Source organism: Lygodium microphyllum, chromosome 5, assembly GCF_053477565.2.
Source record: "Lygodium microphyllum isolate KBCC chromosome 5, Lygodium_microphyllum_v1.1.10, whole genome shotgun sequence".
Classification (NCBI taxonomy): Eukaryota; Viridiplantae; Streptophyta; class Polypodiopsida; order Schizaeales; family Lygodiaceae; genus Lygodium; species Lygodium microphyllum.
The window spans coordinates 110,484,889-110,497,335 of record NC_141139.1 but is presented as its reverse complement, the minus strand read 5'-3'; the positions used below and the strand labels follow the sequence as shown (position 1 = coordinate 110,497,335).

At 38.3% G+C, this 12,447-nt stretch overlaps 1 pseudogene; it reads left to right on the top strand.

Moving 5' to 3' along the window:
• Positions 1–8,964: 8,964 nt before the first annotated feature.
• On the top strand, positions 8,965–9,073 carry LOC148036284 (U6 spliceosomal RNA; annotated as a pseudogene).
• The last annotated feature ends 3,374 nt before the right edge of the window (positions 9,074–12,447 follow it).

Here is a 12,447-nt window from a genome sequence, read left to right as displayed (position 1 = left end):
TCGCTCAAATAAAGGTTCCTAACTGTGGATGAAAAAACCCTTGGGGGCTAAAGGGAAAAACCCATAGCTCTATATAGCCCTACTGCTATATTAATATTGAAAAGATATTATTACAAAGTTGAAAGGAGCTAAATCACTGCTAATTATACAAGTGCCTGTTTGTAGGCATCAAAGGAGCTACATCAATCTTGAATTACAATAGATGAAGGAATCGAAGGAGATAAAGGGCCAATTTCAGATATTCTGGCATAGGATGGCGCCTTATGCACCACATCAATCCAGTCATTACAACTCTGTATGCAGCATCATATACACTTGGAAGATCGACCACGTTGATATGGCAAACTCCTAAATATAGCCACTCCAAGATGCCTATTAGGACAGAAGCTGTCCATGTCAGCTTTCTATTGACAAACACTTTACTACATTTTTCTTTTTCCTCAGATTCCTCCATGACAATAACCTCCGTATGTCTTCTTTTGATGAGGGGTCTAGCAAAGTACTTCAATCTTAATGTATCTAAATACACTGGATCAACCAGAGGATTAACACTGTATTTTAGAGATGTTATCCTGCCCTATGTGTGCTCACTTGATGCACTTCTGGGTTCCACTTCCGGTATCTCGTGTCTCTCTTCTTCTCTCTCTTCCTCCATTCCTTGTCTCCCTCGCGCACTGTTCAACAGGTCATAGAGGTGTTTGGGGTACTTTTACAAAGATCAAAGAAAGATATTGGTGGCAGTGTATGTATAAGGAAGTTGCTCACTTTGTGGAAACATGTACGACATGTCAAATGTATTCAACTGTGAGACATCGGGATGGATTGCAACCCACATATCCATTGTCTCTTCATTTTAAGTGGGTGGTGAATTTGGTCACAATGCCTACAGGTCTTTGGTAAATGAGGTATCTTGTGGTTGCTCGTGAAGACTTGACTAATCAAGTCACAGGGAGAGCTCTACATACTAAGATGACAAATGTCGTATGTACTTTTCTCTTAGAAGAGATCTTTTGTCGATATGGCTGTGTGGGAAAAATTACAGCAGATAGGGGTGAGTTAGATGCAGATGAAGCTCATGATTTTTTTACACAGTTGGGGATAAAGCTTGCTTTAATTTCAGTCTATAACCCTGAAGGAAATGGCAAAAATGAAAGAGGTCATCTACCTATTGTGAAGGCATTGGCAAAAGAATGTGGAGAGAAGATAAAAGAGTGGCCATGATTGCTCCCTTATGCTTTGTGGGCGGAGAGAACAACTCATAGTGCTGTTACAGGATATATGCCTGTAGAATTGATGTATGGTCAAAAGCCTATTATGCCGATAGAAGAGATGACAGTCACATGGAGTGTGTTACCTTGGGAGGAGGAGTTGAATTGAGAGGAGTTATTGGCCTTACGCATTAGATAATTGGAAAGAAAGTCAGAAGACATAGAGACAACAACTACAAAGTTAAGGGCAACAAGGATACAGAAGAAGGTGTCCTTGGGTTTTACCCCCCTTTCGGAGCCAACGGAGCCATCAGATTTGGGTTCTAGGCAGCAGAGAAAGAGCTGATTTTTCTAACCAACGTTCTACGAAGGAGCTTCAAGAGAACTAATGCCTGGAGATTGCTTTTGAGTAGTGCAAAGATTCCAAGTTCTCTCAATATATATTGATTCAATTCATTGTGATTTGTTTTTGTCATGTTTACCACTTGGGTATTCTCTATCTTCTCTTCCATCTCCTATCTCTACTTCCTTCTACTTCTGATCCCCGGTGGATTCGACCTTTCGACAAAAACCCCTCCGACAATGCATCGTTATTAGCATCTCTATTTGCGTTGGTATCAGCGTCGACACAAATAGCGACACTGATAATGATGCTGATATGGATTGTTCTATGGTGTCGCCAGTAACAACCCTTATTGCGATGACGGGGGCAAATTTTGTTATTTACATTTTCATTGCTTTTAATGTTGGTATAAGGCCTATATCTTGTAGTGCAAAATTCCTTCTTTGCTTCTCACACTAAGTGAAACGCTAGCTGCAATGACTAATTACTCTTCTTTGGATTGTATTCTAGATTTGGAAGCTCCATCTCAAGGCTAAAAACACTTGGTGGACATTATTAAGTCCATAAAAAAGACTGACATTTCGTATCTCAAGTGAGGCATAAACTATAAGATGAGTGCTTGTAAAATGATGGAGAGGGGTTATTGGCCCTTCATTAAGAGGACCAAGGTCATTGACCCATCCAGTCCTAAAGATGCAAAAGATAATGAAAGATCCCAAGCCATAATAATGTTGCTACTAGATCAATCCTTAATCCACCACATTGATCAAATTGCAACTACAAAGGAGGAGTGGGATGAGCTCGAGAAATTGTATGGTAAAAGAGGAAAGAACTCCAAAATCTTTCTCAAAATAGAGTTCTTCATGGAATACATGTAAGGAGAAGACTTGGGAAAGTTCATTTTCCACATGAAGTGGCTAATGGCCCAACTTTAGCTTCAGTCCAAGCTCACCTTGCTAAAGAAGATGCCATCACAATACTTTTAAAGGTTGTAAGAAAAGCCTTCCCAACTGTTGTAACTACTCTAACAAATGTACCAAATCCTACACTTGAAGGTGTCATTTAGTCTTTTCTGGATGAGGAGAAAAGAAATCAAAGGAGGTGGCACTAGTTTAACATCTACCTCCACAATTCGTGATAAACTCTTTGCAATAAAAAGGGACGTATTGTATGGAGCTGTTGGAAATAATATCCCAACAAAATGAAGTGCAATAATTGTAATCAAACACAACATATCACTAATAAATGTCCTAGCTCCCTTGAAGCACCAAAAGAATTGGAGGCCAACTATACCTTGAAAGCACCTGATGACCACCCTTTTTAGTATCCTTTGTATTATCTTCCATAAACATTATTGTAGCTTACTTTATAAAGCCATCCCACTGATTGATTAAAGGGGGGGGGAAGACATTTCCAAACTATATAGTCCAATACCACCTTGGCATTGAGGGGGGATGTTACAAGTATGGCATGAAAACCCTATGTAAAAAAGGGTGCATGAGAGAAGCTAAGGTGTGAATAGACTAAAGGATAAGGAAAACCCTAACTCTCACTCACTTAAAAGTTATATAAACATGGCCAAACATCACTCTCAGTAGATGAGAGAGTGTACCTTTGCGAGCAATTGAATAAGAAATATCTATGTCTTGTACTTTGTTAGCCCTCTTCTCCCTCTTGTGCACACTCTTTCATACTGCAACTCTGATATTTCAACACTTACTACCCTCGATGTAATGCGCTAGTAGAATCATTCAATGGGACTTTGTTGAAGATTCTCTAAAAACTGGTGGAAGACTATCCCAAGGATTGTTACAAGCATCTGCATTAAGCTTTATAGACTTGTAGGACAATTTAGAATATGAGTATAGGTTTCGCCCCTTTTCATTTGGTATATGGTCGAGAGGCTATAATTCCCATGAATGTCATGTTTCCCACAATGGAGTTTATGAAGATGTTAGTTGGATTGGTTAACATAGGATTGAATTTGCATATACTATAGTTGCATAGGCAACAAAGAACCAATGGATTGTTATGGGAAATCGATTTTCGAAAGGAGGGAATGGTTCAATATGAAATTGAGGAGGAAGGATCTTGCCAAGGGAACATTAGTTTATGAGATACGACAATAGTCTAGATTCTATATTTCAAATTAAATTTTGAGTTAGATGAGAAGGACCCTATATGATCAAGTAGACATTTGAAACTTATCTATTACAAGATCTAGATGCAATAGTTCATAAAAGAATGATCAATGGGTTCCATCTCAAGAAATATATTTGGAGAATCATGTAAATACGGATGCTATAAGTAGTGTATATACAAGTCATAGAGTAGATTGTTCTAGTCAGCAATTTTGGACACATTTGGTATTTTGACATCTAGTATTAATTGGAGGGTTTTAAATTATGGATAGCATGCCCAAAGTGTACTTTCACACCTAATGAAGATCCCTACCAAGTTTGGTATCCAACCAAGCAAGTATGTGGGAGACATGCATTTTGGAATTTTAATGTTTGTAGTAGATTACATGTATAAATGCAGGATTACAAACTATCTTGAGGCTTCATGGGGCTGAAATCTCTTATATTTTACTTTGATGCCTTCTAACAAGTTGTAATTTGGAATCAAAGCTACAATGTTTCTTCACAAATCTCGACAATATGAGTTACAGATCAAAAGTTATGATCAATTTTGTGCATGGTGTCCTGATTGACAAGATTTTGGAAGTCAAAGCATGTCTTTGTTAGAGGTGGTTTGGATTTCCAAATAAAAGTTCATTCATACTTTGTGTTCCAAACAAAGGGATAGGCTAATCATGGTGTGTGAAACTACTTAACCATGGAGATGTCACTATATGCACACAAATTGGACAAGTAATGTAAATGTCATTTGTTTGACTTTTCAATGCTTACCCAGAGAGGGATCATGTTAATGGACAAGAGTCTTACATGGTAACTTGCATTTTTGCCAAGTTTTCCTTTCACTTTGTTTTCAAGTGCATTCCTACTACAAGAAGTGTGGTCCTACTAGTAGGATTTGTAGTCTTGCTATGGTATTTGTGAATCCCAAGTGGAATTTTTAAGCGTTTAGTAGCATGTTTGCTACTTCGTAAAGGAGAAAAACCTTAGTAAAAAGGAAAAATGCGAGAGATGTTAAAAGGGGAGAAAAACACAACATGAGGAGAGAAAAACTTGTTGGAAAATATGGTGAGCAAGAGTGGAAGAGTAAATTATGGGGGAAAGAAGAGTAATGAGTAGGCAATCATGATAACATGAAAAAGACTTAATTGATAGTTGTACCAAGTACGTTCTTTTATAGATTTTTAGCTTGGATACACACCTCACATTTTGCTTATGAGATTTAGTCACATGTGTCTCTAGCACAGCACCAACACATTTTAACACCCCCTCCCTTGGTGCTAGCATATCCTCTAGATAACTACACCTAAGGATGTACATTCCCCCCTCCCCCCTTCCCCCTTAATGCTTGCAAGGCCTCTAGCTCATGTAGTGTCAAATAAAGTGCAGGCAGTTTACTATTTAGAAGAGAGTTTTACGACATTCTTCAAAGTTTCTTTCCTTGATAAAATTTTCTTTTTGGCTTTAACATTATTTCTCGGTGTGTCCAAACTTGTTGCACCTCTTACACTTTGATTTTCCTTTGTTCCAATATTCTTGTTCCTTATGTCCATTTTTCCCATAGATTCTATAAATAATTCTTGAAGAGCAACTTGTAAAGTGTAGAGATTATGGAGTTTGGTGTAGTCTCTTAGGCCATCTCTTTGATTTTCCTCTCTTGCTTATATAAAGAAGCTTCCATTGAGTTGAGTTTTCTATTTAGCACATTCCTCAAAGTTACTACCACCTTCTCAAAACCTTTGTTTAGTTTATCCATACTATTAAGTAGCACCGAAATGGCTTCATTTTCTTTAATATCTTTAGCAACGGAAGATATTTGCACTTTCAAGCATTTGAATTTGTAAATCAGTGAAGTTAGGGAGTCATAATTGTTTAGATCTAGCCTCAAAAATTCTATTAGAAGATTTATTTTTGAGTTCTTTGCTTGGGACACAAAGGTTTTATCCAATTCTTTCTAGGCTTCTTTTGCTTTTGTAATCACCGATATGTGATGAAGAACATCGCATGACAAGCCCCATGTTATTAGCTTGAGTGCTTTTACTTTTTTTTTCTTTTTCAATTCAGATCGTCAAGCTCCTCGGGTTCCTCGAATATTTTCCAAAGGTCTTCTCGCATTAGGTGATACATGGTTTCCATTTTCCAAGGGTAAAAACCCTTGCCATTGAACTTCTCCACAACTTTGATTTCAAACATTTTGTGGATGGAGAAGTCTTATAGGTCACTCATATGGCAATGCCTTGACTCCAATTTACAACAAGAAATTTATGTGAGAGTTACAAGGATTTTTGCTAGATTTTAATGATGAGCTCCATTTTTTTAATGGAAATTTTTGTGAAAAGCAGAGATTCCACATACAATATCAATGTTTGATCGCTTACAGTATGAATTGCCTTTTAGAATGATTGCATAGAGTAATTCATGATAGCAAGTAGTGTGAATGCAAAATTTCGAAGTATTCAATCTGAATCAGGTCTAAATAGAACCACTTTATGGATTCTCACTGTGAATAGCACCTAGTTTCAAACCACTTTGATGAGAAGAAATGTGAGCAAGGGCTTAGAAAAACTAGTTTGGAGGAGGATTAAGTGTGAAAACGATTGAAGTATTAAGGTTTAATAACCTTAATAGAGAGGACAATGATGACTTGTTCTCCACATATTGTTGTGGCCATTTCAAATGGGTGAATGTGATCATGTCTTCAAGGTGTATTTGTTGCCTTTGATCTGGACATAAAGAGAGTTACTAGACAACGAATTTTATGTGGCTTTAGGCTCTTCCAATCTCTCTTTATTCTTCTTTTCTTCTGTTTCTTTGACTACAAAAAAAGAGAGGAGCCCCCCATCTTATGTTGAAATCCTATCCTTCAAGATGGCCTTTTAAGCAGCAAAAGTGATGAGGTTCAAGCTCTTCAAAGAAGTATTGCTGACTTAACCTATGCTTTGGGCAATGGCCACCCCTTAATTGAATCAAAATAGAAGAAATGATAGATAGATAAGATATACCTTGATATCTTATTTGAACAACATCCTCTTCACAAAAACATATTGAGTTTCACACCCATTGCAACCTTCAATCTCAAGGCTTCAACCTCTTAAGCAGTATCTCTTTGACTTGAGCTTCTTCACACCATTGTGTGTGACAATGAATGCCTCTATATCTCACAACATCAAGGAAAGAGGCTCTGATACCATGTTAGAAAACATGATTGAGCAAGAGTGGAAGAGTAAATTATAGGGAAAAGAAGAAGAACAAGTAGGTGATAGCATGAAAGAGGCATGCTTAATTGATAGTTGTGAAAAGTACATTCTTTTATAGCTTTTTAGCTTTGATACATGCCTCACACTTTGCTTATGGGATTCAGTTACTAACACTACACACACATTTTAACAAGACCTACAATAAGTGATTGAGGCTTTCATGAATTCGAAGCTTGTTGGCAATGTGTTGAAGAATGGAGTCGTGGAATACAATTTGTTGCTATAATTCCTCTATTCTCTAACTAGACCTATAGGCATTGTGACCAAATCCACCACCCACTTAAAATAAAGAGACAATGGATATGTGAGTTGCAATCCATCCCGATGTCTCACAATTGAATACATTTGACATGTCGTACATATTTCCACAAAGTGTGGCAACATCCTTATACATACCCTGCCACCAATATCTTTCTTTGATCTTTGTAAAAGTACCCCAAACACCTCTATAACTAGCCCACAAGCTTTCATGAAACTCTTGCATTACTTTTACTTGTGAAGCTCTGTCACCCAAAACTCACAATGGCATACCCTGTTTCTTTTTAGCATGTTTCCATAAGTATCCATCTTTTAAGAAAAATCCATAGGCTCTCCTGATCTTGATCTTCTTAAACTCCTCATCTGACCATTCATCTCTCTTTGTTAATGTACTGAGATATTGACCAATTCTCAGCCACTCTCCTGCATATTTGTCTTCCAGAAACACTTCGACACAAGATGCAAAACATCTAAAGTGTCTTCTCTTTGTTGTCCAAGCTTGTGTTAATGCTGTAGCAACACCTTGCATTGCTAAATTCACTCTTGCAACATCATTTTCAGCCATGAGAAAGTCATCTTCTTCCTCCTCATCCATCATCCCATCTTCATTCTCATATCATGCTCAAGATAACATGTCTGCCCCACTGGGTTATCTCTTCCTACAATATGCTGAAATTCAGGGTTCAAAGATTTGATGTATGCAATCCATCAGAGCATAGCAATGTCCGGGGTAGCACAACTAGTAATCATACCCAATACTAGCAAACAATGAGTCTCAATACATGAGCACCCATAAAATACTCCTTATCACATTTAAGGGCTGTCACAATTCCCCATAATTCTCTTTTCTCCCCATAATTCTCTTTTCACATGTGGATATCTTCTCTTTTGTTTAGTCAATACTTTTGCACCAAAGTGTATTCCATATCTTTGCCCTTCCTCATCATCTTGCCCAATTGCCCATCCAGTCCCAATTGGGCTTGTATCAATAGTAGTAATGATAGGCTTTCCATGTGAATAGTGAGCCTTTCTCAACGTAGGAGCAGATTTTAAGAGTTGCTTCAATTTCTTCATTGTTTTCTGATGCTTCCTTTTCCAATGAAATTTCTGACATTTTCTTAGAATTTGATAAAGAGCATCGGCTACATGTGCAAAGTGAGGAATCCATATCAAATAGAACACACATGCACCAAAGAATCTACGCACCTTTGCATACATCTCGCATTCTTTCAATCCCATCTATTTTTGCTGGTGATGGCCTTTGCCCATAAGGCCCACATGTATGCCCAACAATCCAAACCTCTTCAACTCCAAAGACAGACTTTTGTCTAGAAAGAGTTAAATGCACCTCTTCTAGACGTGTCAAAATCTTCTCACAATCCACAATATGGTTTGCAACAAACTCCATGAGCATCCATTTCTTCATTCTTTTCATCCACTGCACACCCTTTGATTGGAACATCATCCAAGAAGGGCATAGTCAATTGTGGCATAAAATCTGAGAGTAACCTATTCATAGCATTAGTCATGTGTGCCACTGAGTTTGTTGCACCCTGTGGGAGAGTACACATATGTACTAACCCCAAAGGAGTATTCATGGTTGTGATATCCTTACTTTCAATTGCAAGTTGGAACTGATCATAACCTGAGTAAAGATCACCCAAAGAATAGATCGCTCTGCCTGGAAAAGCCTCTGCAAATTCATCAACCACAGGACCTGCACCCACATTTCTTATGGTCACTTTATTGACTGATTGCATGTCTTGAATATTTCCGAGGCATCTCATAAAATTGGAACGATACAGAGAAAATTAGCATGGCCCTTGCGCAAGGATGACACGCACAAATCGAGAAATGGTCCAAATTTTTATTAGATGTCTCTTCGGAGACATCTGATATTTATTGACCGGTTGCATGTCTTGAATAAATCTCAAAGCCCCATTCTTTTTTGGCATAGTAAACCAACGATTTGAGTACGGGGCTAAAGAATGCTCCAAGATCTTCATGCGAATCTTTTCATTTAACAAATCCATCAGCTTTGGCAAGTAAGCTTTAGGCACTGGAATAGGCCTCAAGTTCCATGGTACATGTGGCACAGTAAATATGACCATAGAAGAGACAACATTTGGATCTACACAACCTATTTCACTTGGCTGAAATGCAAATGCCTTCCCATGTCTAGCCAAGATCTACATAAAACAGTCTCTCTCAATAGGCAAAAGAAACCCTTCTGCACCAACTTTCAATTCCTGTAATGTTTCAGATGTAAACTGATGACCTATATCTTTAGGATCTCATAAGCTTGGCTGCCTTGACACTTTTTCATACATACCCTCACTCTCTGGTGGAAGTAGCAAAGAAATTGGTTTCACCTTTTTGTCAACTGTCTTATACTTTGTCTCCACAAGTGCTTCAGCAAATTGTAATCCTTCTTACTGAGCAAACAATGCTATAACATCATACATATCCAAAGAACATACTGACAACACTCTATTTTTAGCCTCATTTTCTGCATGTATAGTTGCTAAAATTTCAGCCATAGTGTCAGTAATATTCAGCCCATAAAAGATGCCTGAAATGCCATCATTTTTAGCTAACAACCCCAATGCTCTTAGTTTCTTAATAGCCCGTTTCATAGATATGCGTTCATCCCTGCACATAGCTTCCATAGGCTTAAACCAACATGAACTATTTGCTGTAAACTAAGAATTACCAATAGTAAATGCATGCTTCATTTCATCAAGAGGCAAGTACACCCTCTGAATAGCACTATACTGTAGCCCTGCATTACAGCGGTGCTTAATGAAAATCTAGGTCTTTGAATTCCCTTGCATTTGGAACCAAAGGAGACTCTCGAAGCGTATCACGATTTCTAGGATGATTAACACAAACAATAAGAAATTTGACTGCTTTGCTCCCATCCTTGCTTCTGAGTCTTGCATAGGCAGAACCATCATCAAGCACCTTTGTTTCCATACTCACACCTGTAATATAGGGCTCTCCCAAAATCATTGCATATGAGGAATAATCTTACACAAAGAAGTGTTGCTCTTCCTATACATCACCAATTTTACATTAGGACATGAAGAATTGTTTGCACCCCTCATATACCAACCATGATCAGCTTCCATAGTCCATGCACCATTTTCATACAATCCCCGCTCAATGACATTTATCTCAGACCCATGGTCAAGTAAAGCAACACAAGGAGTTTCACATTTCCCTATTTTCACTACCATTTCAATGGTAGCTCTAGCCCATTGATTTCTTGTGTAGTGACTTCGAGGAATAAATCCTAGAGTCTCTTCTCCATATTGTTGCATTTGCCTTACTTCACAATGCATATTGCTATAAGACAATGCATTTTCAACCACTTTCTTCTCTTTTCCACATGCTGTCCACTGATTAGTAGCATCCTGCATAGATAATCCAGTACTTACTTCATGCTCATATTCAGCTCGAATACCGAACAAACCAGTTTCCTCTTCAAATTGCAGCAATGCACTAGTGGTATCACCAAGAAACTGACGCTTCCTTTTAAATGATCTCATCATGAAATTCTTGCCTGGAAATGCCAAGCACCTCTCCTAAGGTAAATTCCACCCGATTGTTTAAGTTCCGTTCTTCAAGAACCTTCTTCAAATCTGTGGCTGTCTCAATGTCAGATTGAAACTTATATCCTGGCTACTTGCCCTTCTTTTTGTCCCCTTGTCTGTTATCCTATTTTTGCTCCTGACTGACCTCTTCCATAACATGCTCGAGAGGTGGCTTATTTGTAGCTTTAGGCTGATCCGCACTTCTTCTTGTCATTATTTTAGATGTCCTTGCATTATCTTCATCTCTTTTTCGTTTTTCTTCCACAAGTACATCCATCTTTTGTACCTTTGCTAAATATGCATACACTGAATATGCATCTACCGGTGATTCCCAACCAGTTATGCCACGAATGTCTTGCCCTACACGAGACATTTCACTATCACTGACCTTTCTCTTTTCAGCTGCATGTAAAGCATCTGTCCATATTTCAGCCTTTGGACCAACCATCACTTGGCCATGCATTCTATCCAACTGTAGACCAAAAGTAGAAGCATGTACCACCTCATAAGCATTTTGGACAGCCAAGTCTTCCAACAACTTCTGCATACCTCCCTTTCGAAAATTCAAAGCAAGAGGCAATCTCGTTTCTTGTGCATGGATCTTACCATCTTTCCATAAGATGAGTTGTCATGCCAAGGCCTCCTGATAGGCAGCACAATCCTTTCTCTCATACTACAAACTGTCACACCACATACATCTTTTTCCAAGTTCAGGGGCTGCTACGTGTTCCCTTTCCTCTTGTCCTTTTTCATCCAATTTTTCAACCTTCAATTGAAGATCTCGCATACCTTTGACCAATTCATCTAAGACATATTCCCTAACAGAGAGAACAATAGTAGGTACAACCAAGGGTTAGCCCCAAAAGTGGGTGGCTTACTTGATACTTCAACTGTTTTGCTTGTAACAGTGGGCAAGCTAGAGACATGCAATCTTTCTCTTCTTCTATGCTTCTTCACAAGTGCAGTAACAACTTCCTTGACATGTCTCCACTCTATTTTCAAACCTGTCTCTGTAGTCTGATCCTCCAGCAAATCATCAAGCTTCTCTTGAAGCTCAGGATCAGCTACCTGTAGAAACAATTCAATTTTCTGACTTGCAAGAGCTTGTTCTACGAGATCCAACTGCTCAAATCAACTTTCAAATTCTCTTAATTAACAATTCGATAGCCATAAGACCCTTACTGGGTTGTATAACCCACTCCTGAAAAGTCTTACGTGTAATCAAACTGGTATCCTCAATATAAAATTCTTCCGTGAGTGTCTTCTTAAAGGCTACCCAGTCAGCATCCTGCAAGTATAATTCAATAATCCGTGCTTTTAGTTCATGAACAGTAACACATACAAAATACTGGCTCCATGCAGATTGAGCCACTCCAAAGAATTCCATCTTCTGAGCATAGGTATGTACATATGTAGATACGTTCCTGCCATTGAATAACTTCACCTCACGCTCAACTGCTTACAAAGCATTCATCACAACACTTTCTGTTTGAGCTGAAGCTTGCATCACCTGTTGTTGTTGTTGTTGTACCTACATAAATATATTCGTATTTTGCACCAACTATTGTAAAACATCACTGGAGATTGTATTCAAAGGTTCTCCCATCTTATCTTTCCTTCTTCTGTGAGACGACCTTTCACATCGGG